Here is a 20,100-nt window from a genome sequence, read left to right on the forward strand (position 1 = left end):
TGCATTAAAAATAACCAGCCACTCCTTTCCCCATTGTGCCACGTACTTAAGATCAGAGGAGAGAGAATCGGAGAGAACTTGGTCGTTTACTGTCTTAAATGTGCTACCATAGATGGTAGTGTCATCAGCATAAATGTCTACAAATGATGTAAGGATGTGATTGTGAAGATCATTAATTTCATGCATGTATGTGCTCTGCGCTTAACTCGACATTGTTTCCAGTGGTCTTGGACTTATCTTTGCCACTGGACTCAAGCACTGTCGATTCAGGAGAGGTGTGGTTGAGGATAGCGCAACCCTTACCTTACAATTACGCGCATAGCTACCCATACAGGGGGTATCCATTGTCTTTCATCACAGAACGGAGGCATTGATCCTAATATTGAATCCATTCTCAATTTTTTTTTTTTTTTAATCTTGAATTCAATAATCCGTTTTTATTGCTAATATTGCACTGGATATCCGAATTTTATACTTGGATATAACAAATTTTCGTTTTGCTTACGAAGTCTCCCCTTTTGGATTATTATGTAGAGTTTTTATTTCTTGATTTTGTTTTGATTTTATTCACGATTCTTCCAGTTTTGGTGCCTCTTCTGAGAGTTATAATATTTTGCTGCCAATGCTTTCTCTTATATATCAATACACTGTATCCTCTGTAACAAAAAACCTGACCTGACCTTGCCGGCTTTCGGAACTAATCTACTTACCCTCCTATTTTAGAATCGCTCTGAGATATACCATTTCTTTGATAATCCAACTTTATATCTCGATATAAATATCTACTTTGATGGGAGCGAAACTTACCAATCCTTGGATTCCGGTGTCAACATACTCGTTTGAAAATTTTTGCCTAAATCTTGCTATATTTTCACATCAATTCACAGGATTTTACCAATATTTTAAGGATTATACAAGGATTTATAACTTTTATCAGGATTTACAAGGATCTACAAGAATTTACCATGATCCATTTTTCTACACATCTGTACTTTTTTTATTCTTAAACAGTGCCATATTCTTCGCTTAAAACTTTTTAAAGATTTTTAATCTAGGTTATTTAGAGCTTTGGATTCTACTTTCTTTACCTTCAAATTGTTTTTAACTATAAATGTATTTCTGTATCCTTTTTTTCTTTTTCGTTCTCCATTCCTACTTTCTCCTTTGCTATCACTATCTTTTCCTTTTTTTTTTCTTTTACTGTTTGTTCTTCTTTAATGACCCCCCTTTTTACATCGTAATCCTTATTTTCTTTTTACTTTTTTTTTCTTTTCTTCTTTTTACTTTTTACTTTTTCTTTTCTTTTTACTTTTTCTTTTTTTCTTTGTTCTTTTTTCTTTTCTTTTTACTTTTTCTTTTTTTCTTTTTTCTTTTTTCTTTTCTTTTTACTTTTTCTTTTTTTCTTTTTACTTTTTTCTTTTCTTTTTACTTTTTTCTTTTTACTTTTTTCTTTTCTTTTTACTTTTTCTTTTTTTCTTTTTTCTTTTTTTCCTTTATTTCTTTTTCCTTTTTTCTTTTTTTCTTTTTCATTTTTTCTTTTTTTTCTTTTTTTTTCTTTGTTTCTTTTTTCTTTTTTTTTCTTTGTTTCTTTTTTTCCTTTTTCTTTCTTTTTCTTTTTCTTTTTACTTTTTCATTTCTACTTACCTATTTACTCCCCTTTTTATTCTCTTAATCCATACTTATATCCTTATCCTTATTATTCTCTTAATCCATACTTATATCCTTATCCTAATTATATTATTTGTAACTTAAAAAATTAATTTTTCAAAGGTTGCTTCCTTAAAATTTATATTTTATACCTACTCCTAATATTTCTTAATTTCTTATTAATTCTCATTTCCAATATAAATGTTATTAAGCCAGTTTCTATCTATATTTACATTTTGTATAATCTTGGTCCTTCTGCTGAGAAATGTCATGGGCTGAAGCGGTTCCATTTTTATTCTTTTTCTCCTTTACTTTTCCTTATTGGTCTGATGTTATAATAAAGTTATATGTAACTTTTATTATTTATGTGTTATTTAATATATTTAATTGCTCCACTTAACGGTATTGAGCTTTTGTTATCTTAATAAATTTTTGTTAATTCAGTTGCATATACTTATTACTAGCTGACAGCCCGGCGTTGCCCAGTCGTATAATATGCTTAAACATGATATTTTAATTTATACAGATTGCCTATGTATTATTATAGAATCAACCCTCTATTGAATACTATATATTACGTGGAATAATTTGCCCGGTAGACTAATTCGCAAAAAAAAAATATATATATATATATAACTAAATAATAATAATAATAATAATAATAATAATAATAATAATAATAATAATAAAAGAAATAATAATAATAATAACAATAATAAAAGGAATAATAATAATAATAAAAGAAATAATAATAATAATAATAATAATAATAATAATAAAAGAAATAATAATAATAATAACAATAATAAAAGGAATAATAATAATAATAAAAGAAATAATAATAATAATAATAATAATAATAATAAAAGAAATAATAATAATAATAACAATAATAAAAGAAATAATAATAATAATAATAATAATAATAATAATTAAAGAAATAATAATAATAATAACAATAATAAAAGGAATAATAATAATAATAATAATAATAATAATAATAATAATAATAATAATAATAAAAGAAATAATAATAATAGTGATAATGCCGTTCATCAAATTCTGCCAATATCACGTCAGCTAATATTTGGACTTGACGATGAATTACCGGGAAAAGTCACTTCTGATTAATGTTTAGTATTAAAATATGCACACGAAAAAATAATTTGCTGCGATTTTAAATGGTACCTCTTCTTTTATTGTAAATTGAACTCATTAATAAGAAAAAAATGGAAATAAAATGGTGAGGTACCCTTGGGCATGAGCCGACGCATCATTCGATCTGCAGTTGAATGTTCTACCACTAAGCTATATCTCCAGATTATAATACATTTATTTTTTTAAGATGAAATGATTTGTTGAAATTTTATTATCTCCCTTGGTAGGTGTAACGTAAAATATTCCTCTGTAAAAATTATTCCTTCAATCTATAAAAGAGAAAGGCTATTTTTAAGATCGAATTTTTTCGATTTTGTATTTATTGGATGAATTTCCGTACAAAACATTGCCAGACATATAAATTACCTTTGTCTAAAATTTGCAAAAGATAGGCTCGGCCGTTTCGGAACCTATGAGGAAAAACACGCACACAAAGTGACTTTTATATATATATATATACAAACACGTCGGTATGTAGAAATTTCCAGGCTAGTATCTAGGGGCCTGTTTAAACCACTGGGAAAAATGCACCTTCAGTCTTTCTTAAGACAGGCATCTAGGAGAAGGAAAAACTCTTGATGTCTATTGTCAGCTCTGTCCGTGGCACCGACTGAGATTAGCAGTTGTTCCAAAAAGTGTGGATGACTCTACACAAATCCCTCACCACAAGAAATCATCTGTGTTGATTTTGGATAACTTAGTTGTTGTGTGAAGATCATACGTCGAAATCGACAGAATAGTCCGTATATATATATATATATATATATATATATATATATATATATATATATATATATATATATATATAAAACAAATTTACGACAAATAAATATTAACAAATTTAAAGTAACTCTCCTGCCTACGTGGATAAGTTTTTTTTTTGTTTTTAATTAATTGAAGCATTTAGTTACTTTTTAAATAGTGCCAGTCTTGTTTTCAAACAAGAAAAAATGGCTGATATCTGCAAGATCTCGCAAATCAAAAATTAAACAAATATTGAAAGAAACAAACTCAATAAATGTCATAATAACATGTGCAAAAACAGTTTTCTTGTACCAACGATAATTTTATGGTAGTTTTTGTTTATTAAATTGTCAGATGAAAATACAGATTAGAGAACCACATGTATGCTCTAAACCCCCTTGTCATGATGCTTATTATCTGTTTTGTTGTTTTCCAGTTACGTCTCCTTGGAATATAATAAAAAAAATGTGTACTGTATCTCACTAACGTCTCGTTATTTACCTTATAATAACTTATAGCTATTTAGAAATATTTCAAAAAGCTACAATGTGATGGTACCGGTAAAACTCAGTTATGGAACATTATCACAAAAAGAAAAAATGAATAAAATTTTTCCCGACAATATTTCTGTCTTAAATGAGAATTTCACCTACGTCTGTCCATTTTTTGTGTTTTAAATTATTTTGAAACAGTCATTTCCTAACCTTGAGAGGGAGACAAATAAAAACTGTGGGTTTCCCTTAACCCTGCTAGCAGTAGTAGCAGTAGTAGTAGTAGTAGTAGTAGTAGTAGTAAAAGGCGGATTTCCATCGTATTAATTCTTACCCTTCTTTGAAATTCAAAGATTATTTGTTTTTAATTTCTCCCTTTCACCGATATATGTCGGAATTTCATTCATTGTACAAGGGTGTTCCAAAAGTAATGTTTCCTATTCTTTTTTTATCTCGCCCAAAATGAATCAGAGGGGATCACAAATTGCATTGTTATGATGACTGAACTTATGCATTCATGAGCTTTCTTTCAATGTTTCTTTGTTTATGACAACCCTGGTATATCATGGGCCCTTTACACTAAACTTAATGCAAATCTGGCCAATAGTTTTAGTGTTATTTCTGTTGCTATGTCTTACGCGCTAGATGTTCTCACGTGAATTATTACTGGTGATCGCTCACTGACAAAACGAACACCATTGCAAATCATTGTGGCCATGTAGCAGCCGTTTACCATTGAATTCTCTTATTATCCTTATTATTAGTAGTAGTAGCAGTAGCAGCAGCAGCAGCAGCAGCAGCAGCAGAATTTTAATCTTCCACGGCACACTCAACATCCCAAGAATGCTTCATGTCAAATTTAGTACCATTTTGCGTAATAATTTTGGATCCTATTTTGATATAAGTAGTAGTGCCCTGCCCCTCCAAACGCACATGTACTCGTACACACACTTATGACACATGTAGCATTTCAAGAATGCAAATCTGATGCAGTTTTGTTAAGCTATAACTGACAGACAAAAAGTACTTAAATTGGCACAGTTTGTCTGGAAAGAATGTTGCCATTTTCTTATAATCTTTCTTTCTCTGTCAGTTGTTGTTGTTCTTCTTCTTTTTCTTCTAGTATGTCTTTTCCTAATCAGATATGAACAGTTGGCCATGCCGGTATAAAGTGATTTTCACCATGAAATGCATCTTAAATAAACAAGATGATTTTCATTTAAAAAATTACATTCCTATTTTTTTTTTATTTTATTTTAAATTTCAAATTTTATTTGGCATCAAACATTTTTCTCCTCAACAGAAATCAAAATTGTGTGAATTAAAAAAAGCAGAAAATTATTTTATTAATTTATTTTCAAGTATTTAATTAATTTGAAATGAAAAAAAAAAAAAACTATTTCTGCAGTTGTCATTTCTGTGACTCATTATTACTTGTTAACAAATTATCACAAGTTTTTAGTTTTCAACTTAGAATTTAGGTTAGTCTTTTTGTGAGAAAAATAGAGAGAAGCAGTTTGCCTTTACTTTTAATCCTTCTCTATCATCTTCACCACCACCACCGCCTCCTTTCCCTTTTTCTTCTTCCCTCCCGTTCTCACCCTCCTCCCTTTCTCCTTCCCATCTCTCCTCCCTTTTCATTCTCTCTTCATCTCTCCCTGTCCCTTGCTCTGCCCATTTTTTGGCATAATACATAATGGCATGACCTCCGTTCAATCTCGAGAGATCACTGATAGTCCATGTATGGATGATTGTGTGTTTAATTGTGAAGCAAGGGTTACGCAATTCCTCAAACCAGCACTAGTGGCAAGGAGAAGTCCGGTTGGTTGGTTGGTTGGTTTTGTTTTACGGCATATCAACACTTTTCATGTTATTTAATGCTGAATCCAGTGATTTTGAAGAAATTTTTTTTTAATAGAATATATATATATATATATATTTTTTCAAGTCGGTTTCTATTTAACCCATAGTTGCAACTCTAACAGGTACTACCACTCCAGGTCAGAGTAGACCTGGGAGCAATGGCAATTAAAGGGTGGCTCCATACTTCCCAAAGCCCACAAGATGGGCCTCACCATCGGATATAGTTTAAGGTCATATCCAGAACCAGAGAAGTTCGGGATGGCTGAAAATAATGCCGGGATAAGCAGAAAGTACATGCAGCACCTAATATTTTTAAATAGTCACCCATTTATTATGAACTAGGCTCAAGGTTGCTTAACTTCAGTGATCTAACAAAAACCAGTGTGTCAATGTGATTATGGCATACTAGAGTGGTCCGTAATAAGATTAAGGTTCAAGTATCACTTGGATCATAAGAAACACTCAAACTATGGCACTTAATGCTTCCCTGCTTAAACCCTCAGTGTTATAAGTGAAGACCATGGGTAAGTAGAACAATCTAGCATCTAGAAAAATGAATTGATGTCCTCCCCTGCATCTCGGTCTAGTAGCCAATGAAAAGTGAGCCTTGATTACTGTCAATCTACTTTTTTTTTTCATTTTTAGTCGCATACAAGCGACTCTATAAGTTACTTTGTCGGTCCGTCGGTCGGTCTGTGCTTGGCCTTTTTGGTTAAGATCAAAGGTCTGTTGTTAATACATGCTGTTCTTAGCTTTTTAAGTTTTTCTTGGCCTTTTGGCCAAGATCAAAGTCTGTATTCAACGTCCGTGTGAGGGAGGCTTGGGAATGCCGAACTTGAAGTGTCATTGAGACGTTTAGAGGCTGGCCTTCCTGAGCCACTATATGCAAGATGACCAACCGTGGCAGCCCGTGGTTACTGCCACCTTCCCCGACCTTGTTCTCGACCCTTCTATTGAGAGCCGTCGCAGGCTGCAGGGAGAATCTGCCTACATGAAAGAGTGCCGAGCCACGCTAAAATGACTACCAAGGTCCAGCGACCTTGTGACTGCTACCCGTAAGGAACTCCACAGGGATCTAGTGAAGGGGGCCGCCAACGACCCGCTATGCGCGTGTTTGGGTTGGCAGCAGAGTGAGGTCCACTCTGCGTGGAGCTGGGCGCCAGGTTTGAGTCATCTGAACAATTTGGAGTTCTCTCTGACCTGGCGATTGGCCCGAAATGCACTTCCACTCAACAGCATACAATGCAGTTCCAGGTTTTTGGAGTCGCCTGATTGTCCTCGTTGTGGGACAACAGCCGTAGAAACGACTGATCATGCTTTCTTCGATTGCCGTGAACTCTGTCGGTACTGGTCGTATGTCAGCAAGTTGACGGTTTGCATCGATCCTGAGCATCCTCGCTCAATTACCGTATCCAATGTCATGGACAACATGAGGTTGCCGTGGGACCAGGAAAGACAAATGGTCTACGTTATGATCCTGGCCGTGGCGAGAATGGTGATTTGGACGTCGCATCTGCAAGGTTGGCGGGGGCTGTTGTCTTTTTCTGATCAGGATCTGATCGCTTTCTTTAAACACCAACTACGGGTTAAGATCAGATGTGATAGAAGAAGGCTGCATCATGCGGTATTTGACAGAAGATGGATACATGTAGCAAGTCTGTGTGTACGAAGAGGAGCCAAATTTGAATACGTGTTCCCTGCCTAGGTGTGGAACGCGTAGTTCCGTAAAGTAAAATTAAACAAGTAGACTCTCAGCTAGCTGAGTGTGTGTTCCATCCCTCCCCAATTAGAAAGCCTCCAAGATCCCCACCCCTTCCTTCTTGCAATTTTTGTTTTCACCCCCTCCTCTAAATTTCACCCATCTTGGAGAGAAAGAAATACAAACTAACTCCCATTCCTTACCCACAAAATTTTCTTTTCTCCATTCACCCCCATCTAGAGGGCATCCCCACTTAGAGACTAACCCGCAGAAGCGAGGTTCCTTTTACAAACCTAGTGGAACGGGCAGTCTATCTACTAGACAGGGTTGGGAGGATCCTACTAATCACCTTCCCCCGCCCTCACAATGAATTATTGTACCATTTTTATTGTTATCTTTTTTTGTTTTTACACGTCAATAAAAAATGTGGGAGTTAAGTAGGACGTCCCCCAGTATGAAAGGGTGAATGCGGTATTATGGTGAAAGAAGATACTAGCTGGGAGAGACTTTTGATTTTGTTTAGTCCTGGAGTGATAAGGATGATCAATGACCCTCACAACCTCCCTTTTTGAGTTGGCCATGTGCCTAAGTTTTTTGTTCATTGTTGATTTTCAATGTATTTTTAACATGAATAAAGGATTTAATATCTCAAAGTGTAGTATCTGTTCCGGCAGATACTGCATGCAAAGACCATATGTGGGGGCAGCCCCACATATAAGACCTTAGTCAATGTAGGGGCAACCCTTCATACCAATTGTCACTATCCAGCTCACCTACTCCCCGGGGAGTTGGTCCCGATTTCCCCTTCACTCCTCACATTAAAAATCGGCCTTGTGCCTAATTTTCTCGGTGGGGGAGCAAATAAATACTAACCCTTCATACCAATTGTCACTATCCAGCTCCCCTACTGCCCGGGGAGCTGGTCCTCATTTCCCCTTCACTCCTCACACTAAAAATCGGCCTTGTGCCTAATTTGCTCGGTGGGGGAGCAAATGAATACCCTTTTCTTAGCCTTTTGGCCAAGATCAAAGTGTAGTATCTGTTCTTACTACATGCTGTACTTACGTTTGTAACTTTTCGTTGGCCACATAGCTAAGATCAAAGTGTTGTATCGTTTCTTAATAGATGCTGTACTTACGTTTGTAACTTTTCCTTGGCCACATGGCTAAGATCAAAGTGTAATATATTTTCTTAACAGATGCTGCACTTACATTTGTAACTTTTCCTTGGCAATGGAAGGGGAAACCCTTCCATGCTAAGGCATTTTTAGTCGCATGCAAGTCACTCCATTGGTCGGTCTGTCACACATTTACATTTCATTTTTTTTTTTAAGCAAGGGGTAAAATTTTTGTCCCCCGATTTATCAGAGAAAGACCTATGTTTTCAATGGGTCCGTCTGTCTGGATGATTGACGGATAACCGTCCATTAGTTTTTCCTGAAATTTTCTCACAAATTATATTTTAATATACAAATGTGCATAGTAAAAAAAATTTTTTTTTTTTTTTTTTTTTTTGTGAAAAATCCTGTTTTGCCCGCAGGGGCTCAAAAGAGGTAAAAAAAAAATGGCCAAAAATGACACTTTTTGTCCCGTAACATTTGATCCATCCATTAAATTTTTCTGAAATTTGTCCAAAATGTGGAGAGCACTGTTCTAAATATAAATTCAGTATGGATGACCCTGGCAAAAGTCTGGTTTGCATTCCCCGGGGATTTTTTGTGCTGAAAACGCCCTTTCTTCTGGCATGTTTCTCATATTTCTCAACAAAAAATTGATATGTATGTCCACTGTTTGTCCATTGTCACTCATAAGGGGTAAAAAATGTACCAAAATTGAAAAAAATGACACTTTTTACCCCATAAATTTTGGCCTATCCATTACATTTTTCTGAAACTTGTCCAAAATGTGGAGGCCATTGTTTTTAATATAAATTCAGTATGGGTGACCCTAGCAAAATTCTGCTTTGCCTCCCCCGGGAACTTTTAGTGCTAAAAATGCCCTTTTTTCATATTTCTCAATAAAAAACTTGATATGTATATCTATATAGTGCTCTCCTATGGTGCTGAATTCAAATATACATGTGTTACAGTGTAAAACTGCATAGTTTGTCCATTGTCACTTGTATTCAGCATTCCAAGGGGCTTATAAGGGGTCAAAAATGTACCAAAATTGCAAATAATGACACTTTTGCCTCATAAATTTTTACCTATCCATTAGACTTTTCTGAAACTTGTCCAAAATGTAACTTTTCCTTGGCCACAGGGCTAAGATCAAAGTGTAGTATCTGTTCTTAACCGATGCTGCACTTGTTTGTAACTAATAAGTAAATGTGTTATGGACCGACCGACCAACCGACGGAGAATAGTTTTTTTTTAAATGCATACCACGGAATAGTTTTTTTTAGTCGTGTGCAAGCAACTCTATAAGTCACTCAGTCGGTTGGTCGGTTCATAACACATGTACTTTTTATTTCTTTTTATTTATCTATCTATTTATTTGTTTTCGGGGTTCCTAAATACGAAAATAAGGTTTCAAATTCCCTAAATCAAATAATTTTTGTGATATTAATTTAATGTAAAGTGATTACCCACTTTACAACCAGTCAATCTCAAAGCCATTCAGGTCATTCTCCAGATCATTCAAGTTGTTTTTGAAGGATTGCAGTTATTTTTAAGCATTCAAGTTATTCTTAAGGTCATTCAATTCATCCTTAAGTTCATTAAAGTCATTCTAAATCATTTACTTTTTATTTATTTAAGTCATTTTAGCTGATAAAAAATTGCATTGCATATTACGCTAAATGCATCATTGCAAAGAGAAATTCCGTAAGCAACGGGTGTGGCTGGAATGGTCACATTCAATGCTGCCAAGACTAAGCTTGTTTCCTTCAATAACTACAAGAAACCTTCTCTACCACCAATAGCAATGCCCAAGAACACAGTACCTGAAAGTACTTCTTTTAAACTCCTTTGCCTAGCGTTTACAGAGAACATGAACTGGAATAGATACATCGAGAGCATTGCTAAGGCTGCTGCAAAAAAGGTGGGCTCTCTCTACTGTGCTAGAAAATTACTTATGCCTGAAAGTATCCTGTACCTCTATAAGGCCACCATTCGCCCATGTATGGAGTACTGTTATCACATTTGGGCTGGTGCATCTGCTGCTTGTCTCTCACTCCTGGACAGGGTTCAAAAGAGAGTCACCAACCTGAGAGGTCCTGAACTGTAATCTAGGCTTCAGCCTCTGTTCCATCGATGAAATGTTGCATCCCTCTGCCTGTTCTACAAGTATTTTAATGGTGAGTGCTCTGACGAACTGCAAGCACTTGTGCTTCCTCGACGTGACTACCCCCAACAAACAACTAAGTCCCACCCCTTTACAGTAGAGATCCCTAGGTGTAAGAAAGCCTTTTACTCTAATAGTTTCTTCCCCAGAACTACAAGTCTTTGGAATTCCCTTCCGGGATTCTACTTTCCCAACTGTACTGATATACAGAAGTTCAAGTGTAATGTGAACAAACATCTTGCTACTTATCTCCCTTCATAATGCCTCGCAAATTTTGTTCCCGATAGTAACCCCCTACTTCAAAGTGGCATTGTGCCTTGTTTGGAGTGAAAATTGAATTAAAAAGAATTTTTTTTAAATTTTCTTTGATAAAAAAAAAAAAGTTTTAACAACTGACCCCCTTTTTTTAAAACCTTTTCTTGCAATTTTCTTTAAAAAAAAAATCATCCCCCCCCCTGCATAAAAAATGTTTGCGATGAATCATTAAATGAATAATAAAACAAAATTACAATAAGTCGTTATCTTTTTTCCTACGATTTCCATTTATTTTACTTTTTCTGTTTCGTATCGTTGTTAAGATTTGATCATTGGGAACGCGTGGCATAATCCGGCGGTTTACGCCATGTTCCAGACAAAGCAGTGCGAACACTTAGATACGTCCAGTTCAAGATCTGCACAAGTACAAAAAAAATCTCTGCATTTATATTAGTTTGCTGTTATTAGTCAACTCAGCTGATTTACGTCGGTTTCATAAATATAATATTCTACAAGTGAAAAGCCTAAGATATATAAAAAAAAATGCAAAGTATGCCTATTTATAATTTAATCAAATCATTAACTTTTTTTTTTTTTTTTACTTATGACATCTTTCTTTGTACAATGCTAAAATCGATTATAAGAATGTATATTTAAAACTTGTTAGATTGAGATGCAATTCGGATGAAGGCTATTAAACAAATGACTCAAATAGCTGTCCTTTTTTATTCTCTGCTTCGTTGGAATTCACTCACTTCATTTCCAAAAGCAAGTTAGTTTTTCCAGGAACGTGTTAACTAAAAGTATTTTTATATCGCCAGGAACTGTGCTATTAAATTCAACTGATTCTCATAAGTGCCCAAATTTTTGTAAATTCCACTAATCATTTTCGCTCCTCTCAGAATATCAGCGATTTGTTAATTCTTAATAAAGTTGGTTTTCTGATTTTCTTTCATATGTGGAAATTAATAGGTAAAATGAGGTAATTAGAATTCAAGCCTAATTATATTTTTCTGCTTATAAGTTTTATTTTTTTTTTTATTTTTGTTCGAAATGAATATTTCTCATTAGGGCTATGACAACAGCATATTCTTTTCCTCGTTTTGATTCTCAGGTATATATATCCATTGATGTCTTATATTTTTATATAGAGTGATGTGGTTCTCTGTTGATTGACTGTGTCTAACTGTGTCGGATATATACTCGAGAGTCAAAACAATGAGAATATGCTGTTGTCATAGCCCTAATTATTTTTATTATTCATTTTTCTTTATATATTTTTTTTTATTCCTCTCTTTATAAATATCGTTAATTTATTTTTGGTGTGGTTCTGGTTAGGAGTCACAATATTAAGAGCAAAGAGTCTTGGTGTTCACTACGAGCGGTGAAACCGCTGTGCTCTTCACTCGAGAGCAAAAAAAAGTTTGGCTTATATAGTGCTAGACAGGTCCATATCATGAATATAGGGGGTGTCAACTCCCCCCTCCCGAAGATTTATTTCCACTAAAATATAAGTTTTCTTTCTCGGGTTGATCTCAAAGGGTTCCGTCACTTTCCTTTTTTTGTTGGAACGAAGTATTTCGGTACTAATTTGAGGGGGTTCCCCGTCAAATGAGTCATACAGCAAGTCCAACGTCTCACTTAACTCGTTCGAAGTGCGAGTGTGTATCTGGTTCAAGTGCCTGGCGTCAGAGTTCAGCGTCCTTGGTCGACACTTAGCCTTGGGTGAAAATCAGGACTTTAAAGTTGTCGGTTGTCAATAAGGATAGTCTGAAGTCGTCACAGTGTCTATTTACGACTGAAGCAAATGTGGGGTAATCTTATTCTTTGCGGGTCATGTTGATGCATCTCCATATTCTATAAATTTTTGGACAGTATGATTCCAAAGATTTCATTGTATCGTCGAAGGATAATTCGCTCGTCTGTTTAGGGATAATGTAGTCCGCGAACTTATGTTCCACAGCTCCCAATTTTTGTAATAAAATCGGAACCTTCATCTGCTCACTCCATGACTTGCAATCAATCCTGAATAAGTCACCAAATCTGCGAAAATAGGTTTCAAACACCCACTCTGCAGGATGATAGTAAAAGGTTTCTAATGCTGACCAGATTGCGGTTCTGGAAAAAACATTCTGGTCGGACTCATTGCTGTCTTTCTTCGCTATTACTTTAGTTCATAGTTCCAATTTTTTCTTTGCTTGTGGCTGCATTTTCAGTATTTTTAAACTTTATTGCCTTTCCGTTTCTGTAATGCTAAAGTAAGATTCTGTTGTAACTATCATTTCAACTACTTGTTTTGAAAGTGCTTCCATTTTGAAAAATAGACCCAGACAAATCTGTGTTTAAGAAATGATAACTAGAAAACCTGCGACTTTAAGGAGAAAATATGCCAACTTAATCACGAAGAGAAAAACACTTGAGAATAAGAAATACGAAGCATTGTGTCAAGAATTTCGAATAATAAACGAAGTGAAACCAGAAATCCTGTTGCGTTATTGTATTGGATTCTAATAATGGAACGAATACGGTTTCAATCCTTTGTAGATCATATGATCTTTTTGTTTTGCCGAGAAAACGGAATCATGCAGCTACCGACCGAGAAATATTTGGTCACAGTAAATTGTGTGTGTGTGTTTTGGGTTTGTATTACTGTACACAGATTCGAAAAAGTTGTCAAAACAAATATATAACAAATAAATGTTATCAAAAGCAAGATAAGTTACTTTTCTACCAAACTGGGTATATTTTTTGTGTTTTTATTCAATGTAACATGTTTATTCAGCTCGAAAACCATACAGTGTTTACCGATGTATTGGAAAATTCAAGATGGCGTCTGATTCTCTCTTTAACACGGTAAGTTTGGAAAAAAATGTTATAAATAAAAACCCAGATAAAATACTGTTAAAAACTCGCTCAATATATGTTACCGTGACATAGGTTGACATATATTCGGCGGGTTTTTAATAGTATTTTGTATAGTTTTTTTTATTTATAACACCTTTTCCCACACTTACCGTGTTAAAGAGACAGTCGGGCGCCATTTTGAATTTTCCAATACATCGGTAAACACTGCATGTTTTTCGAGCTGAATAAACATGTTACATTGAATAAAAACACAAAAAATATATCCAGTTAGGTAGAAAAGTAACTTATCTTGCCTTTGATAACATTTGTTATATATTTGTTTTTTGACAACTTTTTCGAATCTATGTGTACAGTAATACAAACCCTGTGTTTTAACCGAATATGGCTTTTTGCCAAGAGGAAAAAATACGATATTTGCACAAGCGAAAAATTGGGCCAGCCCACGAAAAGAAAAAGTTTGTTTCTGTGATTAAAAAAAAAAAAAATTCACTTTTAACAAACAGTCCACAAATAAAGAAGAAAATATTTTGGGACAATAAAAATGCCATTAAACGTTAGAAATGAATTAACTGAATTTTTTTAGCGATAGAAAGCGTTGTACTATTTCTACTCCCGGCGTTTTGAAAAATACACTTTTCTCGGGCATTTTTTTTTCTTTTGTCGTTGAAAACACTTTGTGGAACCACCATTTACTTTTTCAAAGCAGGTAGAAATACGAATTTCTTGACCAGAAGTTGGTTGCTTATCCAAACGAGATCCCTGTTGGTTCTTTTTTTTTTTTTTTCGAATCCATACGTCGCTAGTTTTGGTCCTGGTTAGGGGTCACAATATTAAGAGGAAAGAGTCCTGGTGCTAACTGTGAGTGTGCTCTTTACTCGAGAGCAGAAATGTCTGATTTACATAGTGCCAGAATGGGTCCATATTATCATGAATATAGGGGTGTCAACTACCCCAGAATAAGTTTAAAATATCACGTGATTGCTCTCCTGATTAATATGTGATGTGATTTTTTTTTCCAATTAAAACTTATGGACTCTACTTTTGTATAAACAGCATCACCTGATGCGGTCTCTACCTACTTGTAACTGGCTGACGAAAAGATGCTCATGAATGTATAGTGACATATAAATGCTTATGTAAAACATATATATATATATATATATATATATATATATATATATATATATATATATATATATTCTGCAATGCATGCTTTTATATCTTACTAGCATGGGTGCCCGGCGTTGCCCGGGTATTTGGAGGTGTATGTTGAGCAAAAAAAAAAGCTGTCAATTTTTTAACTTTGACCCCTATTATGACCCCTTAACATTTATTGTTTTGGGCTCATATCATGTTATTAAGTTAGATCCATGTCCAAGGAACCTATATCTAAAATTTCAAGTGTTTAGACCCAAAATTGTCGGAGGAGTTTGGTAGAGTTCTTAAAGGTCAAATCGTTGAACTTTGACCCCTTAACAGACAAATTTCTGGCCGAAAACCGATCACAAGGATTTTCCCAAATTTCAGTACCCTGTATATCAAATTTCGAGTCTGTAGACTGAAAATTGACAGAGTTATTGCGTAGGGAAATGTACACACACAGATAGACACACAGATACACAGATAGATACACAGACACGTTCACTTTTATAGATATATAGATTTGATCGCATTTAAAGCATTTGTTAGTCCACCTGCATCTGTCCACAACACCAAAACACGGTTTGGGTGGAAGATTACTTCTCTTTTAACTATCAAATTTTACTGGTGAAATAATCTATTGTTGCAGATTTTTTGTATGCAAGACACTCCGGAGTGTTTGATATAGTTTGAGTCCTTATGCATGCTGATAAACCGTTCACAATCTTTGGCTATTTGCTTTTATCATTTTCAATCCTCTAATATTATTCTTCACCATTAAACTGACAATTCATCAATTTTATAAACTTTTATCCCCGAATAGCTTCTGACCTTGGTAATTGGAGATTTATTAGTAAGAAAATATATTTGAATATTAACCCTATTCTATGATTTATTTATCAAATATTTTGATAATGTACAAAAATATTGCTTGAATAGCAATGGACATGTTTTTATTGATTTTATGAATTTTTGAGATGAATACCTATTGCGTGGCGGATAAAGTACTAGGTAAAATTCAGGTTTTAATGATACTTTGCTGAAAGTTGAAAGTTCAATCCTCAGTATGGGCGATAGCGATACGAAGAATTGCAAAGATGGAGTACTGTTGCCAAATTTGGGGAGGAACTACTCAGAGCACTTTTTCCTACCATGGCACGGTATAAAACCGGTTTCAAAATCTAGTGGACGGTGTCCTTTTTTCTGTTTTCTCCCTCTTTCTCATAGAATAGACGTCGTGAGTCTATCTCTGCTCTGTCGTTATTTTTATGGCAGGTACTCGACTGAGCTTGAATCTATCTCTCCCTCCCCTCTAACACATTCATAACAACTGTCAGCAATTTCTCTTACTCTCAATCTGAGGCCAAAAATAAACGAAAATTCCAAAGTTTCTTTCGTAGAATTGCCCGCCTGTGGAACATAATATTGCTTATATACTGCTTCCCAGCTGACTATATATGTTCGTTATCAAGTCCAACATGAACAAATTATTGTTGAGCTGTTCTCTTAAGTAAAGTTTTATTGAAACAGATATACAAAGATCCTCACAAAAATTCTGGATCTTAGCCAAAAGGCAAGGAAGCCTAAGTGATATGTTGCAGGAATGATAAATTACATTTTGTTTTTCAGCACAGTAAAACAAGAGAGAAGAATAAGGCGAACAATAAAGAGAGAGTTATGTAGAAAGAAAAACATTTCACTGTAAAGGAACAATTTTTTTTTCCGCATGAAAAATAAATAACTGTTTACCGACCATTCAAATCAAGAAGACAAATTCGTTACTGGCGACGAGGCATTCAATATAACATTCACGGAAGGACAATTCGAAACTTTTTTTTTTTCAGAAATAACTCAATGGAGTTATTTCTGAAATATCATTGTCAACAAACAATTCGTCCCCGATTTTCAGCAAGGAACGATAGTTTAACGACTTCAAATTCCACTGGAATAGTTCAAATTACAAGAAACTGTATACAATTTTATGAAACAAATTTCAACACGGTCATAGCAACAAGCCTCGTGTTGACATTAAAATCCTTACTACTTCAAATTTTCAACCGACGAAATACTAATTGTGACACATAAACTTATCGTCATCGACGGACATACACGCTCACACAAAAGTTTCGTTCTTTTATTTGGAAACACTTTTTTTGTTGTTTTCTACCGAAATCAATCCAGGAAGGGAAGTATCCATAGCAACAGCATATCCTCGCTGCTTATGATTTTGAATGTTTTGTTTTGTAACATCACTGCCGATTGGTTGTAGCAGTCAACTTCCTTTGTGGCTTGCCCAATCAGATGCCACCTTTCAGACCAGCTGACCACGTGACCGAGTTTATAAACGGTTAAACATGGTAATTCGCTCTTTTCCTCCCTCCCCGGATCTTGGACTGATAAGTCCACGTGGTACGGACCTGTCCCAAAACTTCTTTCTTGGGACTCAACAGAACTCATTTGGCCTTCGTGCCCGAGGGTCAACTAAGACGGAATACAAATAATCAAGTATATACGCTACATAAATAAACTCTTCTTCCTACAGATCTGTTTCTAATCTTTTGTGCCCATCCGTCTCTTATCTTTCGTGACGCACGCTTCTAACTTCTAGAAAACAAAAGAAATCTAGCATGATTACAGAGCATGATTTCAGCAAACACAATTGAACTCTTCTCTTCCTCCCATGGTACTGTCTAATCTTTAATGTACGTCTCCACACATGAGCTTTTTCTCTTTCAACAGGTCTGTATAATCATTCGTCAACGTTTCCACACAGGAACTCTTTCCTTTCTCTATACAAACCTACTAACGAAGATAATCAAACGATAAAAGGGGGAGAGGGAAATAGAAAAAGATAGAGAGACGGCTGGAGAGAGAGAGAGAGAGGGAGGGGGAGAGATAGAAAGTTTAATATAAAGATGTTACAGACATATTTTCGCTTCTATTTAATTTCATATTACCCTGAACAACGCCGGGTAATCCTGCTTATCTTACCAGCTATCTGACACCCATTAACTCGTATCCTCGAGTCTTGATATGTGGGGGCCACCGCTTAAAAACAAAAAATAAATCAAACTTATGGCTTCTACCCATTCATGGCGGACGGAACGAGAGCATGCTACTCTCGGGCATAACGTTTGAAATTCCGTGCAGATTCCACAGTTCAACCGAAAAATCCCCGAGTTCAACAAGAGACACCTGAAGGTCGCAGATTACATTAGCCGAAACGTTGTGCGAATAACACTCAAGATAAGAGCAAAAGTTTGAATAATCCGAATAATACATACATATATATATATATATATATATATATATATATATATATATATATATATATATATATGATTATGTGTATGTATACAGGGTGAAACGATAAATTTATCGCCCTAAAGAAAATAACACTACAGCCTTATTTTAAAACTTTATTGAAACTATCAAGTCAGGTAACTTGATTATGTAGTAGAGCTTACACTTATTCAATGTAGCCGCCTTCAGCCTTAATCACCGCCTCGATACGGGTCTAGAACTGGGATCATGCTTTTTCCAGAAGCGCCGGCGGGAGCTTGGTGAATATTCGACGGATGGAGCCGATGAGGCTGGCTTTAGTGTTGTGGGAGGTCATGTTGTGGGCATTCTCGACGTATGACCGAACGAAGTAGTCCAGCGGGTTCAGATCGGGAAAGGAGTCGTGCCAGGGAGAGAAGAGTACAAAGTCGTAGCATTCCTTCTGAAGCCAAGCTTGGGTTTCTTTAAACTTGTGGGATAGTGCGAGTCCTGCTGCCACACCCAGGGTCTGCCAGCGCCCACCTAATTGCACCAGGAGATCACCACACTCTTCAGAACATCCAGGTACACTTTGGTGTTGACTTTCAAGCAGACTTCGAAGATGTGAGGTGGCATGATGTGGCCCTTACTTGAAACCACACCAAAGACCATAACCGGGGCCGGAACTTTGTTTTCATCACCCTGGGTACGTCTCTGTTATTCGTGGCAATCCAGTGATGCGTTTTGGTCCTGTTCCTATTTACAATGCCTCCCCACGGGACAGAGTTAGACACCAGGGTCGTATTTTAATGTGGAGAAAAGGAACAAAAATAAAAATTGTCTCAGTCGTGAAGGATTTCTCCTCCACTGATAGAGAACAAGAAATTGAAGTGCAGCATCTGAAGAACAGATACTACACTGTGATCTTGTCCCGAAGGCCAAGGAGTAGTTGGTCCTGTTGTCATAACTTGGATCGGTGCATCTTCGATCTCGCTCGTTGTCATTGTGACACTTTCAAACATGATAGAAGGCTCCTATCGCTCTTGGAATTTGTACACAACTCGCCAACTAGTAGATGATTCGCAACAAAAAAAGAAGAAACCTGGTTTTCATCAAACGGAAATGGAATCATGTTGTCTTTTCTAGGGTGACAATTCTATCGTTCCACCCTGCACATGTTTTTATTGACTATATGTTATTTTTTTAGAGACAAGTATATAAGAAATAAAACCAGTTTAATGTTTGGATTAAATTACTTGTGAGTTGAAACACATCCACAAGAAATTTGTATAAAGAGAAGAAAAAATGAAAAATTTGTTGAATTTTTTTTCATGAACAGAAACTGAGATGATATTTAAGTTTGTTTACGTAAGTTTCATGTCTGTCGAATAAACAGAACTCGACAACGAGGGAAAAGAGGAAGGGAAGTGTTGTCTCTTCTTTCTTAATAATAAAGTTTGTCTTCCTGTTCACTAAGTTGATAGAAATTGGATCTATTATTTGAAACCAAACAAGAAGCAAAATTTCATTTAAGTGGGAAAAGTTCTATTTTTTTCTTCTAAACTATGTCAAGATATCTAACATTACTAATGCAACGCTCTTTCACTAATGGTGGCACCATGACGATGGCAGTGGCGATAGTTTGCATTGAGTGCAGGTTCTTGAAATATGACAGGAAATGTCTCATCGGCAA

At 35.3% G+C, this 20,100-nt stretch overlaps 1 protein-coding gene and 1 pseudogene across 2 annotated transcripts in view; both read left to right on the plus strand.

Annotated features, from left to right (window-relative positions):
* Positions 1-20,100, plus strand: part of LOC145293106 (dynein regulatory complex protein 9-like) — a 1,598,532-nt gene that overhangs the window by 1,229,450 nt on the left and 348,982 nt on the right. The window lies entirely within an intron of this gene.
* Positions 8,601-8,746, plus strand: LOC145293541 (U2 spliceosomal RNA; annotated as a pseudogene).

Source organism: Euprymna scolopes, chromosome 14, assembly GCF_053919585.1.
Source record: "Euprymna scolopes isolate OS-2025 chromosome 14, ASM5391958v1, whole genome shotgun sequence".
NCBI lineage: Eukaryota > Metazoa > Mollusca > Cephalopoda > Sepiida > Sepiolidae > Euprymna > Euprymna scolopes.